Source organism: Neovison vison, chromosome 4 (assembly GCF_020171115.1).
Source record: "Neovison vison isolate M4711 chromosome 4, ASM_NN_V1, whole genome shotgun sequence".
Taxonomy (NCBI): domain Eukaryota; kingdom Metazoa; phylum Chordata; class Mammalia; order Carnivora; family Mustelidae; genus Neogale; species Neogale vison.
Genome location: NC_058094.1, coordinates 177,219,702 through 177,236,295, shown reverse-complemented (window position 1 = coordinate 177,236,295; position 16,594 = coordinate 177,219,702). Strand labels below are relative to the sequence as shown.

The 16,594-nt window shown below is 39.8% G+C and overlaps 1 non-coding gene across 1 annotated transcript; it reads right to left on the bottom strand.

The window, feature by feature from the left end:
- Window positions 1–822: 822 nt before the first annotated feature.
- LOC122905628 lies at window positions 823–961 on the bottom strand. The gene has a single exon (XR_006384373.1). It is a non-coding gene; the product is annotated as a U4 spliceosomal RNA (small nuclear RNA).
- Window positions 962–16,594: the final 15,633 nt, after the last annotated feature.

Sequence of the window (16,594 nt, the reverse complement as noted above, 5' to 3'; positions counted from 1 at the left end):
CGAGGTTCAGTCTGCCTCTCACAGGGTACCCTGGGTTTTTGTTGCTGGTGTTTCAAGAATACCTCCTCTATTACCACAGCCCAGACCCCTGGAGCTGGTTATTTCCAGGGTGAGCTGAGACTGTAAAAGGTCTTTACCTACAGAAAATGCAGCTAGTCTCCTAGCACACTGGGAAGAACTCAGCCTGCTTTGTGCATTCTCATTTGCCCTGGCCACACCACCCCCTTGCATTTCTGCTCCTCAGACATGGAGGTCTTTGATGTGAAATTTCATGCTCAGTCTCATGGTGGCTAGTCTCATGAGTTATGCCATGCTTGGGGTTCCAGGGACAGCAGTGTTCAGCTCACCTGGCTACCAAGTGCATTTCAAAAATGCTCTGTTCAAGCAAAGAGTTGCTCATTAAAACACTCCAAGTTGCTAAGATATCCCTAAGATAGATGTTTTGTAAAAGGTCCCAGCAAATCCGTGAAAACCTGACATTTCATCAAGACTAAATGATGAATACTGTTATGCTGAAAATAAAAAATAAATACATAAATTTGAAAAAAAAGACTAAATGTGATATTACTTAGAAAGATGGCTATGACAAATCTATCTCACACTAACAAACAAACCAAAATAAGGTCTTTTCATCCTAACATGATGAAAGCAATCAGATCTTTATCTTAGAAGGATATCCAAAGAGGTCTCAATCTTTTATTTTAGGAATATTATTCTAAATTGCAAATATTTTAAAACACAGGCCAGTTGAAATTTAGGATAAACATTCACTGAATATCAAAATGCAGGATAGGGACCAAAGTCAAATGAACTATATTCTTTAAAAAAATCATTATTTATGAAATTTCCCTTACATCTATTAAAGCAAGTAGAAAAAAGTATTGGTGTTATGAAATTTAATTAGCAATAATCGCGTCTCGGATAAACCTCATTGGCTACGATACTGCCACTGCGCAAAGCTGGTGTTATGAAATTTAATGTATTAAATTTATTGGCACACTTTTTATAATGGACTGTTCTAGGTAATATAAAATTATGTTCTTGGGTCTACACTTTTTTGCTCTTTTCCCACTGTCATTCAAACATAGATTGTTCTAAGGATGACTGAGAGGCTCAGTTCGTTGAACATCCAACTGCTGGTCTTGGCTCAGGTCATGACCTTGTGGTCCTGGGATGGAGCCCTGCAGGGGCCCTGTGCTCACCTGGGATTCTCCTCGAGGACGCTTTCCCTCTCCCTCTGCCCACCCCCCCCATACCCTTTCTCTCTCTCTCTAAAATAAATAAATAAATATTTTAAAAAATAAACATAGATCATTCTCACATTACCATATTTAATTAAAAGAAAATTATTTTAATGCTGCATTCTAAAAGAAGTGTCTATCATAGTTGACCCCAATGCTTGCCACGAGACTATGAGGCTCTTAGAGAGGAGCTGTGGCTCTCACTATGAGTCCCCACAGTGTCAGACTCACAAAAAGTCCTCGGCAGGTGTTTACTGAATGACTGAATGGATTCATCCACCCAGGCCTCCAGGATTTGGAGATTCTCCTTGCTGAGAAATCATCATTCTGGTTCACAGACATTTTTTGGTATAAGAAAAGTAATTATGCATTTTGGGTTTTGGAACAGCTTCCCAAATAACTAAATATAAATGGCAGGCATCTCAAATATTTCTCTCCTTCATGATCCTCTTGAATGTGTTAAATAGAATGGGAGACTGTATCATTCAAGACTTCGACAGAAGTAGTAGGTTAAAGTTGTTTTAGGGTCCACCTCCCTGGATTTTAACACCCTTCTCCCTCCTGAGTCTTGCCATTTCTTTCTCTGCTGCTCAGCTAACTGAAGATAAGCCCTTGAGAAATACACCTTAAGAGAGAGAAAGGCAGTATTTCTATGTACAGGTCTCCATCAATAGCCTCTTGTTGGGTGGAAATCTGCTTATATGGAGATACCAGGGCCATCGACTAAACCATTATGTCAGTGACGAAGTTTGCCCCCCAGAAGGTGAAATGTAAGGAATCCTTCACTGATCAAGAGCCAACTGAAAAAAAAGTTTTGTGTGTGAAGACAAGAACTATACTGATTCCCAGGCAGGGACTTACTTGTGTAAGAAGTAATCTCACAGAAACCTCTGGAGAATTCTGGGGCACCTGGCTGGCTCAGTTGGAAAAGCTTGTGACTCTTGATCTGAGTCATGAGTTCAAGACCCACATCGGGTGTAAAGATCACTTTTAAATAAATAAATAATATTTAAAAATAAAGATAGAAGCCTGTGGAGAATTCTAAATCCTTTTGTGCATGATCAGGCACTTGGGCTTTCCCTTTCCTTCTTTTCTTCCCTTCTCTCCCTCCCTGTGTTCCTCCCTCTTCTTCCTCATCCTCTTCCTCGTTCACTGGGAAGACAGTAATGACTTGCAGACTACCGAAGTTAGAACCTCACATCTACCACTGACAAACCATCTGATTTCAGAAATTTTGCTTAATCTCTCTGAACCTCAGAGTCCTTGTTTATTAAGTGAGGTGACAACAGTACCTTCCTCATACAGTTACTGGGACTATCAAACAGATTAATACCACCAAATACTTAGTGCAGTGCCTTACTCATGATAAACCCTACATAAATGTTAAACCCTGTTTATTATTGTTATTATTACCAGCATACCAAGCAGTTACATTCGCCCTAAAACAAAGAGAGCCAATGAACTAACTGTTTATCTCAGAACTGTCAATCCTGTTCCACCAATTTTATTAAATCTTCTCTACGACAAACTATTTGCATCTGTCCTTAAATTACACAACCATTCTGAGGGTGAACCACAGTGAAAAAACATCATTCATTCATTGGACATAAGAGATGTGAGCTATTTTTTGTGGCAGTGTTTCACAGTTTATCTTCTTATAGAGAAGGCATGAAGGCCAAGTGACCTCAGAGAATTTCTGCTTCCTTAGCAGTATTATCTGTGGTGAAAGTGCACTACATCATACAGGCTATTAAACACAACAACATCAAAAAAACACACAACAACTTAGTGTCTCTGAGAGGTCAGTTGGTATCTGCATGATCAGTCTAGTTTATTTCTTATTTCTAACGGATGCTGTTAGTTATCAGGAGTCTGTGATGAGAGAGGAGGAACAACCCTCGCCATTCATGTCCCAAAGGAACACTAGGAATGGTAGCAGGTCCTGCAGCACAAAGGACACATCACAAGAGCTAGGGGTCTAAAACTGTGGGCATCATGAAAACTTTAAATACACTCTTTTTCGTTGGTCAATGAAAGAAACATATTGAACCTACTCGGGATGCTTATTAAGTAAACATGCCAGAAATTCTCAGAGAAATTATCCTCTTCTAAGCTGATAGTCCCACCGTACCCACACCTCAAACCCGGTATCTGTCTGTATTTGTGGTAAATCCAGAAATTGGTATATGAGTCTATATAAACAGGAATCTAAGATGCTCTCCAGCCTCTTACTTTTTTCCTAGTTTTCCCCATATTTTGGTTACTGGGCCTTATCTATGAACCCTCAGGAATAGAACACATGGTGAACAGTCATTTAAAAAAATAGAGAAGGGACACCTAGGTGGCTCAGTTGGTTAAGCAGCTGCCTTCGGCTCAGGTCATGATCCCAGGACACTGGGATGAGTCCCACATCGGGCTCCTTGCTCGGCAGGGAGCCTGCTTCTCCCTCTGCCTCTGCCTGCCATTCTCTCTGCCTGTGCTTGCTCGCTCTACCTCTCTCTCTCTCTGATAAATAAATAAAATCTTAAAAAAAAAATAGAGAAGACGGACAAGTGTGCACTGGTTGCCCATGGCAGAGTGAGGATTAGGATATTGAGCAGGAAAACACCCAGGTTTTGCTTAAATCAGTGTGGCAAATGTCTCACGTACAATCTCCAAGAACATTCCATTGGTGCTGCAATTTATCTGCAGATCACTTGAAGTAAAACCAACAGCTCCTAATCCCCCAACCTTATTCCAGCCATGTCCCACCCCTGCCACCCCCACCTTCCCTTCCCCCACCCTGCTCATTACAAGAAAGGAGTCTATTCATTATTCTTACTGCAATTACTTTGAAAGAGCTTTGGACTAGAATGAGGTGGTTCCCACCATCAACAAACAAACTCCAACAACAAACCCTAGAGTGTTTGATTTCACAGAGGGATGAGATGGACTGGATAGATATTTACTATACTCAACAACACTCAAGAGGCTTTCTGAAGGAAGGAAGGAAGAAAAAGGAGGACAGATAGCTGCGGGAGCCTTTAAGCATTGGCATTCATAAGAATTCTTCCTTCTGCAAGAAGTAGAACTTGAACATCTGAGTTTCTTAGAGTTTTGCATATAAAATGTGAGCATCAGCGCCAGATCCTAGTCATAGATAAAGAGATGAAAGAGTGAAAGATACAGGGACTGCTGGGCACACTCCATCTATTTCCTCCATAACTACTTAAAATATTCTGGAAAATGCAGAGTATGTGCCAGCCAGCCAGCTTTGCCTCCATAGCTCGAAAAAGAAAAAGCAGAAACTGGGAAACGAAGCTCTTCAGGTGGCAGGTCCCAGGCTCTGGAGCTGAATGGCCCAGGTTCATATCCCAGATGCATCACTTATTCGCTGCATGCCCTTGCGTCAGCTTCTACGTCTCCTTAGCCTCAGTTGCCTCATCTGTAAAATGGGAATAATAATCATACCTTCTCCATAGGACTGTTAGGAGGAATCAAAGAGAGGAGCCAGTTAAAGCAATTAGCATAATGCCTGACACTTCATAAACCTGGACCATCTTTGCTGTCATAATTACCATCTATCTCACCATCCCGGGAGTCGGTACTGCTCTAGAAAGATGAACAATGAGAGTGATAGTTCATGACCAACCCCTGACTGTAACGTTCCCAGTAATAACTGCAGTCTGTGCTAGCCCATGAGTTATTCCCCCTCTCATAATCCTCCACTGCCCACCATCCAACAAAGGAAAAAATTGTCTTAAAAGTCTTCCACAATAGTTATTTAACAAAGTCCCTCCACAAGGTGAGAATTTTTCTGAGTCCTGCTCCCAGTTAACGGGACACTCATTTTTAAGTCTATGGTTTAAAAAGCCAATTAAACACCCAAGAAAATGTCATTCTGTCATCTGTAAGTATGTGACTACATTTAAAGTTAGGAAATCGAATCAGGGGTCTAATTGTTCCAGAAGAATATACGTTGCTGACAGAAAATAATAACTGTATTAGACCTCAATATCACAGTGAAATTGGTTGTTATGAACACTTGCAGAAGCAGCAGATAATAAACACATTTCTTTGCTTTCAAAGACTAAGATGCTGTGCTGTAAATAAATCATTACATTACATCAAAGGTACTAAAATCAACAATCACCTGATCATCATTGGCAAGCCTTGTCTGAACTCCATTTTTTTCCTAATTAAATGAGAAAAGAGAGTAGAAGAAATCTTTGCACAATGTCCCTCACACAAAAGAGTTTCTAACTGTAGGGGGTAGAATGATGCATCCATTTCCACTTACTGTATTAGGGAACGACTAAATTACTTGGAGCTCCCTTTCTGCATGTACACTTATGAGTAATGATATAATTTTCTAAATCACATAAAAATACATAAACAGGATTCACAACAGTTCCATGCCCTATCTTTATGAGAATCCATGTGGGCGCTAATTTTATAGACTGGTTCTTCAGGGAATTTTAAAAAGAGGCTACCTTTAGTTCTGTTGCAAGCCAGGCTACACGTCTGTATTGTACATATGTTAAGCTTTGGACGTGCAGAATGGTCATGTTTTGCTGTGTTTTGGCATCTGCGTGCAGAACCTGAGATCTTAAAAATTCACTATTTCTCAGCGCTCACAACTTTTCTTATAAAATTAAGCTTTCATTGCCAGTCTTAATATTTGAGTCATTGAAAGCTCCTTTTTAAATGGTGAGTGACCATAAAACCAGCAACGCGAGTTTCATTTTAATTGATTTTGTATCTTCATCACCACTCCTTAAAAAGAATCTTGTCTTATTACTAGAGATAATGTATGTGTCAAAAAAGAAGCCTCAAATGCACTTCCTGTGCACTTGACAGGGTGACAAAATATTTCTCCTATCCTTTCCTAATTGAGCTGCAGTACAAAGGAGGACATTATAATAATATTAATAATAGTTACATGGATATTTGTAGGTACTGTGTAACCCTTCAGTCCATTTTCCCAGACAATAGTGGCTACAAAGAGGCTTCAAAATAGAACATCGCACAATATGAATGCCACTTTTTTCTATCTTACATTTTAAAAACATCATTGAAATCAGAAAGTTCATTTACAAAGGACTGGCAGTTGCAATCACAGCAATAATGTAGTGCTGAGAAAAAAAGGGTAATTGGTTTGGTAAAGATCGCTTTCCATTACACCATAAAGCACTACACAATAGGAAAGGTCGCCAATTAAGCAATCATGAATACCAAGTACTGAAGCTGATGAAAATAGGGCAGTGGTTTAAATAGATTTGCAAGCAATTTACCTTTTCACAATGTTGGCAATCTGATGCAATTTGCTTGCAATTTTGTCTGCTTTCAGTAGCACTCGAAGCTGACACTACACAGACCAAATGGCAAAGAGGCCCTGCATAGAAAATGTAAAACTATCTTGGCTGCATCAGGAAACCAGAATGGTGGTTCATCAGGAAAATTACAACAATTAACATAAGTGCTGCAAAAATCAACACTTTAAATGTCACACTCACTAGTCTGTCCAAAGACTGTGAAAGTACCATCCCCATTGCCGGACTAACAGTAAATATGAAGCAATCACCACCAAACCTTGGGGCTGATGGCTTTACAATTGATGTGACATTCTCTGAGTGATAAAATAGCCTCTCATTTTACAAAAGTAAGTATTTTTCTTTTTTAGACTTAACCTGGATTATGTCAACACAAAATTTACGTTTGATTTTTTTTCAACTTTTTCGACAAAGCCATCTTGGGCCTGGGTGGGTGTAGTTGGTCTTGACATTTAAAAAATAACTTTATATTTCAGAGCATTAGAGCCAAGTTGATAAAAAATAATCCCTCCTCAAATATTGATCTGGTGCTTTCAAATGTAAATCATGTTCCAGATTTATGTCGAAAGCTGTTATACTGTGTGTGGTACAGTGTGTCTGACCAGAGCCTGTTTTATTATCTTACAGAGGGCTCCAAAAAAGCGTCTGTGGATATTCCCGGGAGGACTGCCTGGAATTACAGATGCCATCACATATCTATATCAATGTATTCCCAGCTAAAAGTTAGACACCTTGAAAATAATTGATAACTTCTTCTTTGGCATCCATGGTTTGAGAAGCTATAAATTTGTCAGGCTTTGAGGGGAATTGGCTTATAGTGTAAACCTAATGATTTCTCAGTGAACTGGGAGGATCCAGCAGGGAGAGAACAAGAGTGGAGTGTCAGAAAATCTAAGTTTAATTTTCATCTCTATATTGGCTGACTGGGGGAGTCATTTTAGGTCTGTGTCTACAGAGGGCCCACCTTCCATTTTTGAGGGAATTGGCTGATGTTTTCGGCTTACGAACAAAGTTGGACTTCCCCCTCATGAACTTCTCAGCCTTGCTTGAGCTTGGACACCATGATTTCCATGCCAGAAGAGAAAGGGCAGTATCCCACGTGCATTTGTGTGACACACACTCCAAGAAGAGTGAACGATTTTATTACTCGCTAAATGGAAAGGCCCCTTGTAATCACAGGCACCCTGTCCCCTGTTCACTCTCACCGCACAACAGGGCTCGTCTTTCACTTCTTGGTAGTCTCTAAAAAGTCATTTCTTACAAGGGAATTCAGAGTTGGCCTGTAGAAGCCAGGTTTGTCCAAAACTATGGGATCTAATATAATGTGGTGACACATATCTCCCTAGATGACTCCTCTTGTCATCACTAATGAATCGTCTCATTCTGTCAAGAGTTACTTCCCCCCAGACACCTTCCTCCCTTCTACTCTGTACTAAGCAACAGTGTCAACTCTGGGGAAAGGTTTCATCAGCTGCCTCTTGCCATGATCATCTTAACAGATGCCAACAAGTGGTACTCTGCTGACAGGGTCTCTGTCACCCTTCTACCAACGAAGGCCAACCGCAGACACTGAGGGCATCGTCCAGACGACGGGGGTTCCAGGCTGCAATGCTAGCTCTTCAGGAAGCTGTTTGTTGTGTGGCTGAAAGTTGAGGGAGGAGCTGTGCAATCCTCTCAGAAGGGTTTACATTTCTGTGAGGGGAAGCCAGCACAAGGACGGAACGGTTTCTTCCCTGGTTTCAGGTGGCCTGTTTGCAGCCATTTCCTGAAGCCATGCTTGCATCTGATGCCTATTCTCTGACAGATTCCCGGAGAATAAGTCACTACAGGAAGAGAGTGACCTTCTGTTGCCACCCGCAATGCGACAGGGATGATTCTATGGAAGGTGGCATCAGTAGCCTCAGCAGTAAATTACAGGCTGGGAATAGCAGTAAGATGTTTGCTATCTCACCAACACAAAATACTCTAAAGTTTGTAAGATTGCTTCCAGAGAAACAGACATTGAGAAGAATTAGCTTTTTTCCCTGTGTGTGTGTGTGTGTGTGTGTGTGTGTGTGATGCAGTATGGTCAAGAGAGGGGTATACAGGAGGGTGAGGAGAAACTATAGCTAATTTTGATAAATATAATGACCTGTGGGTTTTTTTTTTTCTCAGCTGTTGATTGGTGCCACGAAAACAATTATTACTGGTTAATTTAGTTGCTGGCATAGTGCACAGTAAATATTTTTGTTGTATCACTCTTTATTAACTGCAGAAAAAGCATTTGGATTTTATTTATCAAGTTAGTCAAAAATCACACACAGCAGCTCTATGAGCATAAAGCAGATAGTGTCAGAATTATCAAAGCTATTTCCAAATCACTATTCTAGTCTCCATGGTCCATCTCAGAGAAGGATTCAAATTTAGTGTAATCCTGTCGTCAGAGACTTGGATCTAAAAGATGGGATTTGCCAAAGAGGAGGTTCAGAATCTTTACTAGTTTGGGTTGAACTAAATATATACACTGGTTAGACTAACCCAATAAATCACATAAATTCTTATAAAAGTAGTCAGTACTTTTGTGCTTGCCACACCAAGCAAGCAAAATACATAAAAACCATAGACCCTTCCGGGGAAGAATGTCATTTATCCAAATAAACATTTTTAGTCCTCAAAGTATTTTAGAAGACAATGAAATGAAACTATTTCTAAATTTTAAAAAGTACTTAAACTATGAAAAAAGATTCCCTTGAATGATAGCTATACAGTCATTTTAAGGTCAGCTATGGATTGAATTTTGGCACTGGTATTTATTAGCTGTGCAGCCTTAAGCAAATCACATAATCTCTCTGAGTCCAAATTTTGTCAACCGTAAAATGGGAAAAAAAAAAAAATCTTACAGAGTCTGTGAACAGTCAGAATACAGAATGAAAGGGGGACATACTAGATTTTTAAACAAAGCTCTTCTGCTGTTATGTTTGTGGTTTCTGTTTTTGTTGTGAATGCTACGGCTGCTGGTTGGGAATCCAACCTGGTAAGCATTTAAGAGCTTCTGTTTTAATGTGGTTTTTTTTCCCCCATGTATTTCAAATGCAGACGGTGTATCCTTAGACAAATATGGAAATAGCTACTACATTCAAATGAGACAACGTATATTAAAAATGTTTAAATGTGCAATAAAATTTGAGCGACATTGCACTATTTCTTTTTCAAAGAGAGAAAAGGGCTTCAAGAAGTATTTTTCAAGGCAGAGTGAAATCACACTTTAATTCTTTTGTCTTTTAGTGAATTGCTACAGAGTAGTTTACAAGATAGAAGGAACAAAATTCCAAAATCTTGGCCTATGTTCGAAAAACGTAAATAGTTTAGTTTCTCTAAAATCCACAATATTAAGCAGAAAGTTTGTGTTCCTATAGCATTCCTCTTGGTTCTTGATAAACCGAGGAATCCATGCGGAGGACTTTGTGGAATGTCATTGCGAAGCCCCTTGGAGAGAGAGGAGGAAGTGAGACATTGTGTTCCCGAGCATTCAGAGCCTCCAAGCGAGGCTGCCACGGAATCCCAGTTCGCAAGAGCTGGGCCAGGCCTAGACAAGCAGGACCCACAGTACCTTCCAGGTATTACCGCTTTAGGGCAGTCAGAGGATTGGGAACTCTGGTTATTTCTGTTCAGAGTAGTCTGGCCATTCCTTTTTTTTTTTTCCCCTAAAAATTTATTTATTTATTTATTTAGTTAGTTAGTTAGTTAGTTATTTTAGAGGTGGGGAAAGGGCATAGGGAGAGACTCTTCAAGCAGACTCCCTGCTGAGTGCAGAGCCCAATGCGGGGCTCCATCTCACCACCCTGAGATCATGACCTGAGCCAAAACCAAGAGTCAGATGCCACCTGAGTGAGCTCCCCAGGCGTCCCTGGCCATTCTTAACTTCAGTGGAATACTACTGGTAGATATTTCCGACACTACCCCATACCCACAAGACACCTTCAGTCTCTGAATCCAGCCACTCTGGGTTCCCACTTGGCCTGTGGGGGCTGTCTTCATTCACGGAGCTTGTTAGTTCCAGTGGACAGTTCCACGTAGAGACCTACCACTATTTTTGAATACCAGTCACCTAATCCAGCTAGTATGCACTCAAGAAACATTTACTGAGACCTAGTATGAACTACAGTTTATGGGACACAGAAATAATTCACTGCCCCTGTCTCCAAGGAGATGAGAGGTAGTTTATGGCATATAAATATTTAAATAAAGGATAAAGAAATTGCAAGTACCATAAAAGAAATGCAAAATGCCAGCTGTTGAGATGATGCAAGTAAAGCCATAGGATAGGATGTAGTTATTTCATAAAACCTTGCCCTTTCCTTTAAACTAGATTGACACTGTTATAAAACAGTTGGTACTTGAGATCATACTTAAATTCTTTACTAGGTAAGCTTTGGATAGTTAGGGAAAGTATTCCAAGGTAAAAGAAAGAGCAGAGGAAGGAAGGAAGGAAGGAAGGAAGGAAGGAAGGAAGGGAGGGAGGAGGGAGGGAAAGGAGGAAAGGAGAGAAGGGAGGAAAGGAGGTGGGAAGGAAGGAGGCGAGGGAGGAGCGGGGGAAGGAGGGAGGGAAAGAAGGAAGAAAGGGAGGGACCTCCTTTATGCCAGACCATTCTAGTCCAGTTTGGCTAAAGTGCTGTAACAAGAGCATTCAGAATTCTATGTGTGTTCCTGTTTGAGTTCACCTGAAAAATCCTGAATGCTCCGGGTAAATGAGTTTTCCCATTTATAACTTACACATCAAGCCTTTTATAAAGCATGTCCTCAATTACAGAATTTCCGTGTACATTGTAATTACACTTCACGTAAGCCTGGGAATAATAATCCTGTACTTGAATTATCTTGAAAGGATGATACCAAGTCAGAAAAAGGCTGATTTTTCATTCTTCCTAGGTCAAATGATACTCTAATAAAACATGATGTTGTAATCTTATATATTCTTAATCTTTCAGGTTGAATCTGAACTTGGCCCCAGGCAAGCCAGCTCTTATATAAAAGGTTGTTACAGAGCAAATGAGGATTTCACCAGCTCAGGAACAAACTGCACTTTCCAGTTTACTGCCAGTTTGAACAGGAAGTTACGATTTGTGCCCATCCACAGGTCAAGGAAAGTTTTTATTGACATTGGAAAACCTTGTGTACACTGAACTAATAAACCCGATAAAATCAGGCCTTCTGATTTCAAGCGCCTCCTCTAGCCAACTATAGCCATAGGACGTTATTCAGTTATGAAAATTCCACTTTCAGAACATTCAGTTCCTTTTTCTTTGATTCCTCTTTAACGCCCAGTCCTATGGTACCGCCATACTTGGACAGGACACTGCCATGTTCCCAGATCAGCTGGGAGCTACCCCGACTTCAAACAAACAAGACGGAGATCAGTTCTTCAGAAGCTGTACATTGCCCTTCAGTCACCCCAGATGGATTCGAAGAGCCTTTCCGATGAAGATCTCGGGGCCAGGACGATCAAATGTCACAGAGCTAACAGGTCTAACAGCCTCGCTGCTGTTGAACTCCTTCATCTCTCCGTTCCCAAGTTTGGTGGGAATAAATATATTGCACAGATGGGACTATAACTGACCGTGGCCTGCTCCATTGTATGTCCAACCATCTCTAATTACAGCAACACACGAGAGGAAGGGATTTGAAAGGGCAGGTGACGGGAGAGGAGAGGAACCTGGTCTGACTTAAACAGCACAGGATCCCTCACCATCAGGCCTGATGTACATCAGCCTGACAGCTAATTAGGGTAGACATGAATTTTTCCAATGTAACAGATGTTCGCTAATCAGGCCAGATTTGGAGCCCTTGCGCCAGCAACATTTCATGCACAATTTAACTATCTAAAAGGAATAAACTACTTAATGCATTGTACTGAAGGCACAGCTGTTTCACAATCAGAAAATTTGCTGTCAAAGATGTTCTCTTTAAAACTGACATGTTTTTATATAACTCTGATGGGGTGTTTATAATGTATTAATAGTTGTCAGCAAGAGCTGCTGTCATCATCAGAAGTAAAATATTTCTGAAGGTATATTAAAATGAACAGACTCCTTTCTCTTCCCCCAAAATCCATTCAGATAATTTAACTAGGTTGAATGTGGTCTGCTGGGTTCCAAAATGTATTTGAGACAAAGAACATCAACATATTCTTTCAGTGTGTTTTAAATTTTAAGACAAAACCATGCCTGTGCCTTGCTTTTGGTTTAAAGGTTTAAAACAATCATAGGTCCACATTGGTTTACAAAGCTGGATTTTTTGAATCGTCTTAGTTTTATGGAAATACACCAGGGGAACATCATTACTACACCAAAAATGTTTTATTGGGTAAAGTGAAGGTTTGACATCTTCATAAGCACGAACTAATTTGGTTAAGAATGAAAAGGGATTTCTCTCTCTCTCTCCCCGTCTGCGCCTCCTGCACTGACCCTGTATTCTAAGAAAGGACTCCTAAATGTAAATGAGAAACTTTTTTCTTTGGACAGTTTGGTTTTGTAACTCGTTGTTTGTATTTTTTTAAATGGTAAAGCAGAAAAATCTTTCATCCCCTAAGAATATTGAAAATGTCACATCATTTATGGATTATCTTAGGAATCCGTATTTGAAGTAGAAGTTAAATATATGCTGATGACTTCAAATTCTAGAATAAAGACAAGCTGTAGGGCTTTAGTAATCTCTTTGTATTATATGCATAATTTAGCAGTTTGCTCACTTTTGTAACATTTTTAGCAGTTTCCCCCACCATATTATGATTCATAAGTTGTGTGCATTATTTTCAACCAATAACATTAACAGTATCCTCAATTATGCTTTACCTGTCAAGAGAGCAATGAAAGGTAGTATAGTTTCTATAGTGACTAGGTTACTACTGACCCTCATTTTCATGCACTGGCCCCAGTAGATCTGTGACTCCTAAAAGGTACGATATTGAATTAATAGCACCCGTAGCTCAGATCTTCTGGCTAAGTCAAGGATGGGATCTTTAAAACCCAGTCTCAAATAAAGAACTGTTTTCAGGACTGATAAAGGAGTCTAAGATTCTCTGCTAGGACTTGAGTCTCCTATTTTTAGGATATGTTTTTCTGATGTGATGACTTATCCGCTGGAAACTGGCTACAGACCAGATATTTAAAGAGTTACATTTCCAGAGGATGACAAATGAGGCCACACCTAGAAAAGAGAGTTTTCATATCTGCGTTCCAAATCAAATTAGCCCTGAGAGATACTAAAAGTTAACTACACAACATGAAAAATGAAATGCCTTGATTTTGTCATTCTCCCTTTGGATATTCTGTGTAAGTAGGTTGTTTGCCATCTTCAACTCCAGTATCTTGAGGACTTGAATCCTTTCATCTTTATGCCAGTTTCAGAACCAACAGCAGTTCTTTCACATGGGGCAGTTTTGAACCAAATTATAGATAGAGCTTCTAAAAATAATAAAGCTCTGGGGCTCCTGGGTGGCTCAGTGGGTTAAGCCTCTGCCTTCAGCTCAGGTCATGATCTCGGGGTCCTGGGATCAAACCCCATGTCTGGCTCCCTGCTCAGTGAGGGGTCTGCTTCTCCCTCTCCTTCTGCCCCTCCCCCCGGATCCTGTGCCCTCTCTTGGTTAAATAAATAAATTTCTTTAAAAAATAAATAAAAAGTAAAAATGATAAAGCTCCAGATTATTACCCACTTCATCTTTAAATACTTTAACTTTTGCACATAAGTATTTTATAGGATAAATTCTTACAAGACTACCTATAGATTTAGATTTCACTTAGAATGAAATCCATATGCTTTACCACAGCCTACAAAACTCTGCATCATCCAGGGTCTCCTATCTACCAACATCATTGCCTGCCACTTGCTCCTTGCTCACTGTGATCTCACTGTGTCCTTTCTCCTCCTCTTGGCATGTCTGACTCCTTATCTTCACTCAGGAGTCAGTTTAACTGGAACCTGTTCAATGAAAACTTCCCTGATGATCCTAATTAATGTTGCCACTCATCCAAACTCTACCATATCACCCCGCTTATTTTTCCATAGCACTCATCAAAATTAAAAAAAAATTAATTTGCTTGTTTATTTTATGTTCCCCACATCCTCAAACCCTCCAGAACTGTGGGATCCAATCAGTAACCAGCAGCCTTATGGCTACTTAAATTAATTAAACTTAAATAAAACTGAAAATTCTGTTCCTCAGTTGGCCTCAATAGTACAGATAGAGAACATTTGCAACTCACAGAAAGTTATATTAGACAGTGCTAATCTAGAATACAATCTTTGAGAGCGAGAGAAAGCTCTGACCAGTGTCCACAGTAGCAACTGATCCATTATAGTTCTCAATTAGCTAAATGGATGGATGGGTACAAGGATGGGTGGATGGATAGGTAGATGGTTGGATAGGGGGGTGGTTGGGTGAACTGCCATTTACACATAGTCATTGAGAAGCATGATATTTTAGCTAATGTAATACTACAACTTTTATTCAATCTTCTATACCTAATATTATTTTATTAATTTCTAAAAGATTTTATTTATTTATTTATTTATTTATTTATTTTAGAGAGAGGGTGTGTGAGTTGGGCGAGGGACAAAGGGAGAGGGGAAAGGAAAGACTCTCAAGCAGACTCCATGCCCAACGTACGGCTCAATCTCATGACCTTGAGATCACGAACTGAGCCAAAACCAAGAGTTGGATATTCAACCCACTGAGCCATCCAGGTGCCACATATTCTTAATATGATTTTAATAGGGTGAGATGAAGTACACTGACCTGAAAATATATCTGAAAGTACTGAAAATATTTTCTGAAAGTACTCTTGAAAGATATGTCCATAACTCGAACTAGAACCAAGGACCATAAAGATCCTTTTACAAAGAAGCCTTGTGCTTTAGATCACAGCTATGGTAATAACAGAAAGAGTAGGAGTTTGTACTCTGGTAAATACAATCTCAAACCCTAACTCTGATATTTACTAGTTGAATTTTCTGTGTGTTTTGCTGTTGTTGTTGTTTTGGAGAATTTACCTAGTCTCTGTGAACCCTATTTCCCTCATACATAAAACGGAGAAAGAGTACCAACTTTATAGGGTTATTCTGAGATTAGATGGTTGGCTTATAGTAGGCTCATACTAAATGGTAAATGCCATCCTAAGTTTTCTTGAATTAATGGCATGAAGGTAATTAGAACTTTGGAAATCTTGGTCTACCTTGTATCACTCCTTCTCTGGCATTTTTCTTTTACTCAGAAATTGTAGAACAGAAGCCCTGCCCACAGACACTGTCATCAACTCTTGGACACTTGTCATAAGCATTGTGCTCAGGAGTGGAGGCTGAAAGCATTAGGACGGTGGGTGAAGGTTGTGGGCAGAGGAGAGCATGGGTAAATACTGACCAGCTACTTACCAAACAGCTTTTTAAATGAACTATCTCATGTTTTAAATTGTATTAAAATCCCTGAAAGTATGAAAGATTTCTCAGGCTCAGTAAGTACATAGATATGTGCAGTAGCCACAGCATCACCTCATTTCAAGAGTCAAGAAGCTCCTCTTAAGCTTAGGAAGCATACGGGATGGGCCCTAAGAGATCAGCTGGGAAGAGGTTCTAGTAGCATGTGTTTTTCTGTTGATAAAAACAAAAGGGTAATTTTATAATGTCGTCAGAGACAATGAAAGACCGCCACCGTTATCACAGTGTCCCACAGGGAGAGGCTTTAGAGAGGATCAGTCTGAAGGTATAGGAATAAAGTGTCCTCCTAAGCCTATAAGAAAAAAAAATGTACATGGTGCAAACTTAGTACTAAATTTTAAATCAGAATAGGAGTATAAAATGCAAACTTTCACTACTAGTGTATTTAGCTGATTTTCTACATTTCCAAAAAGGGAGGAGGGATGTTTCTTTGTAATTATCTTAGAGCATGATCTTCTTCAAAGAAAAGAGCAGGAGTGAATTCTGCCTTAAAAACTCTACAAGTGATCACTCCTAACCACCCTGGATTCTTGGGGGATATTTGGAAGTTATTTAGTCTAGAATAAAACTATA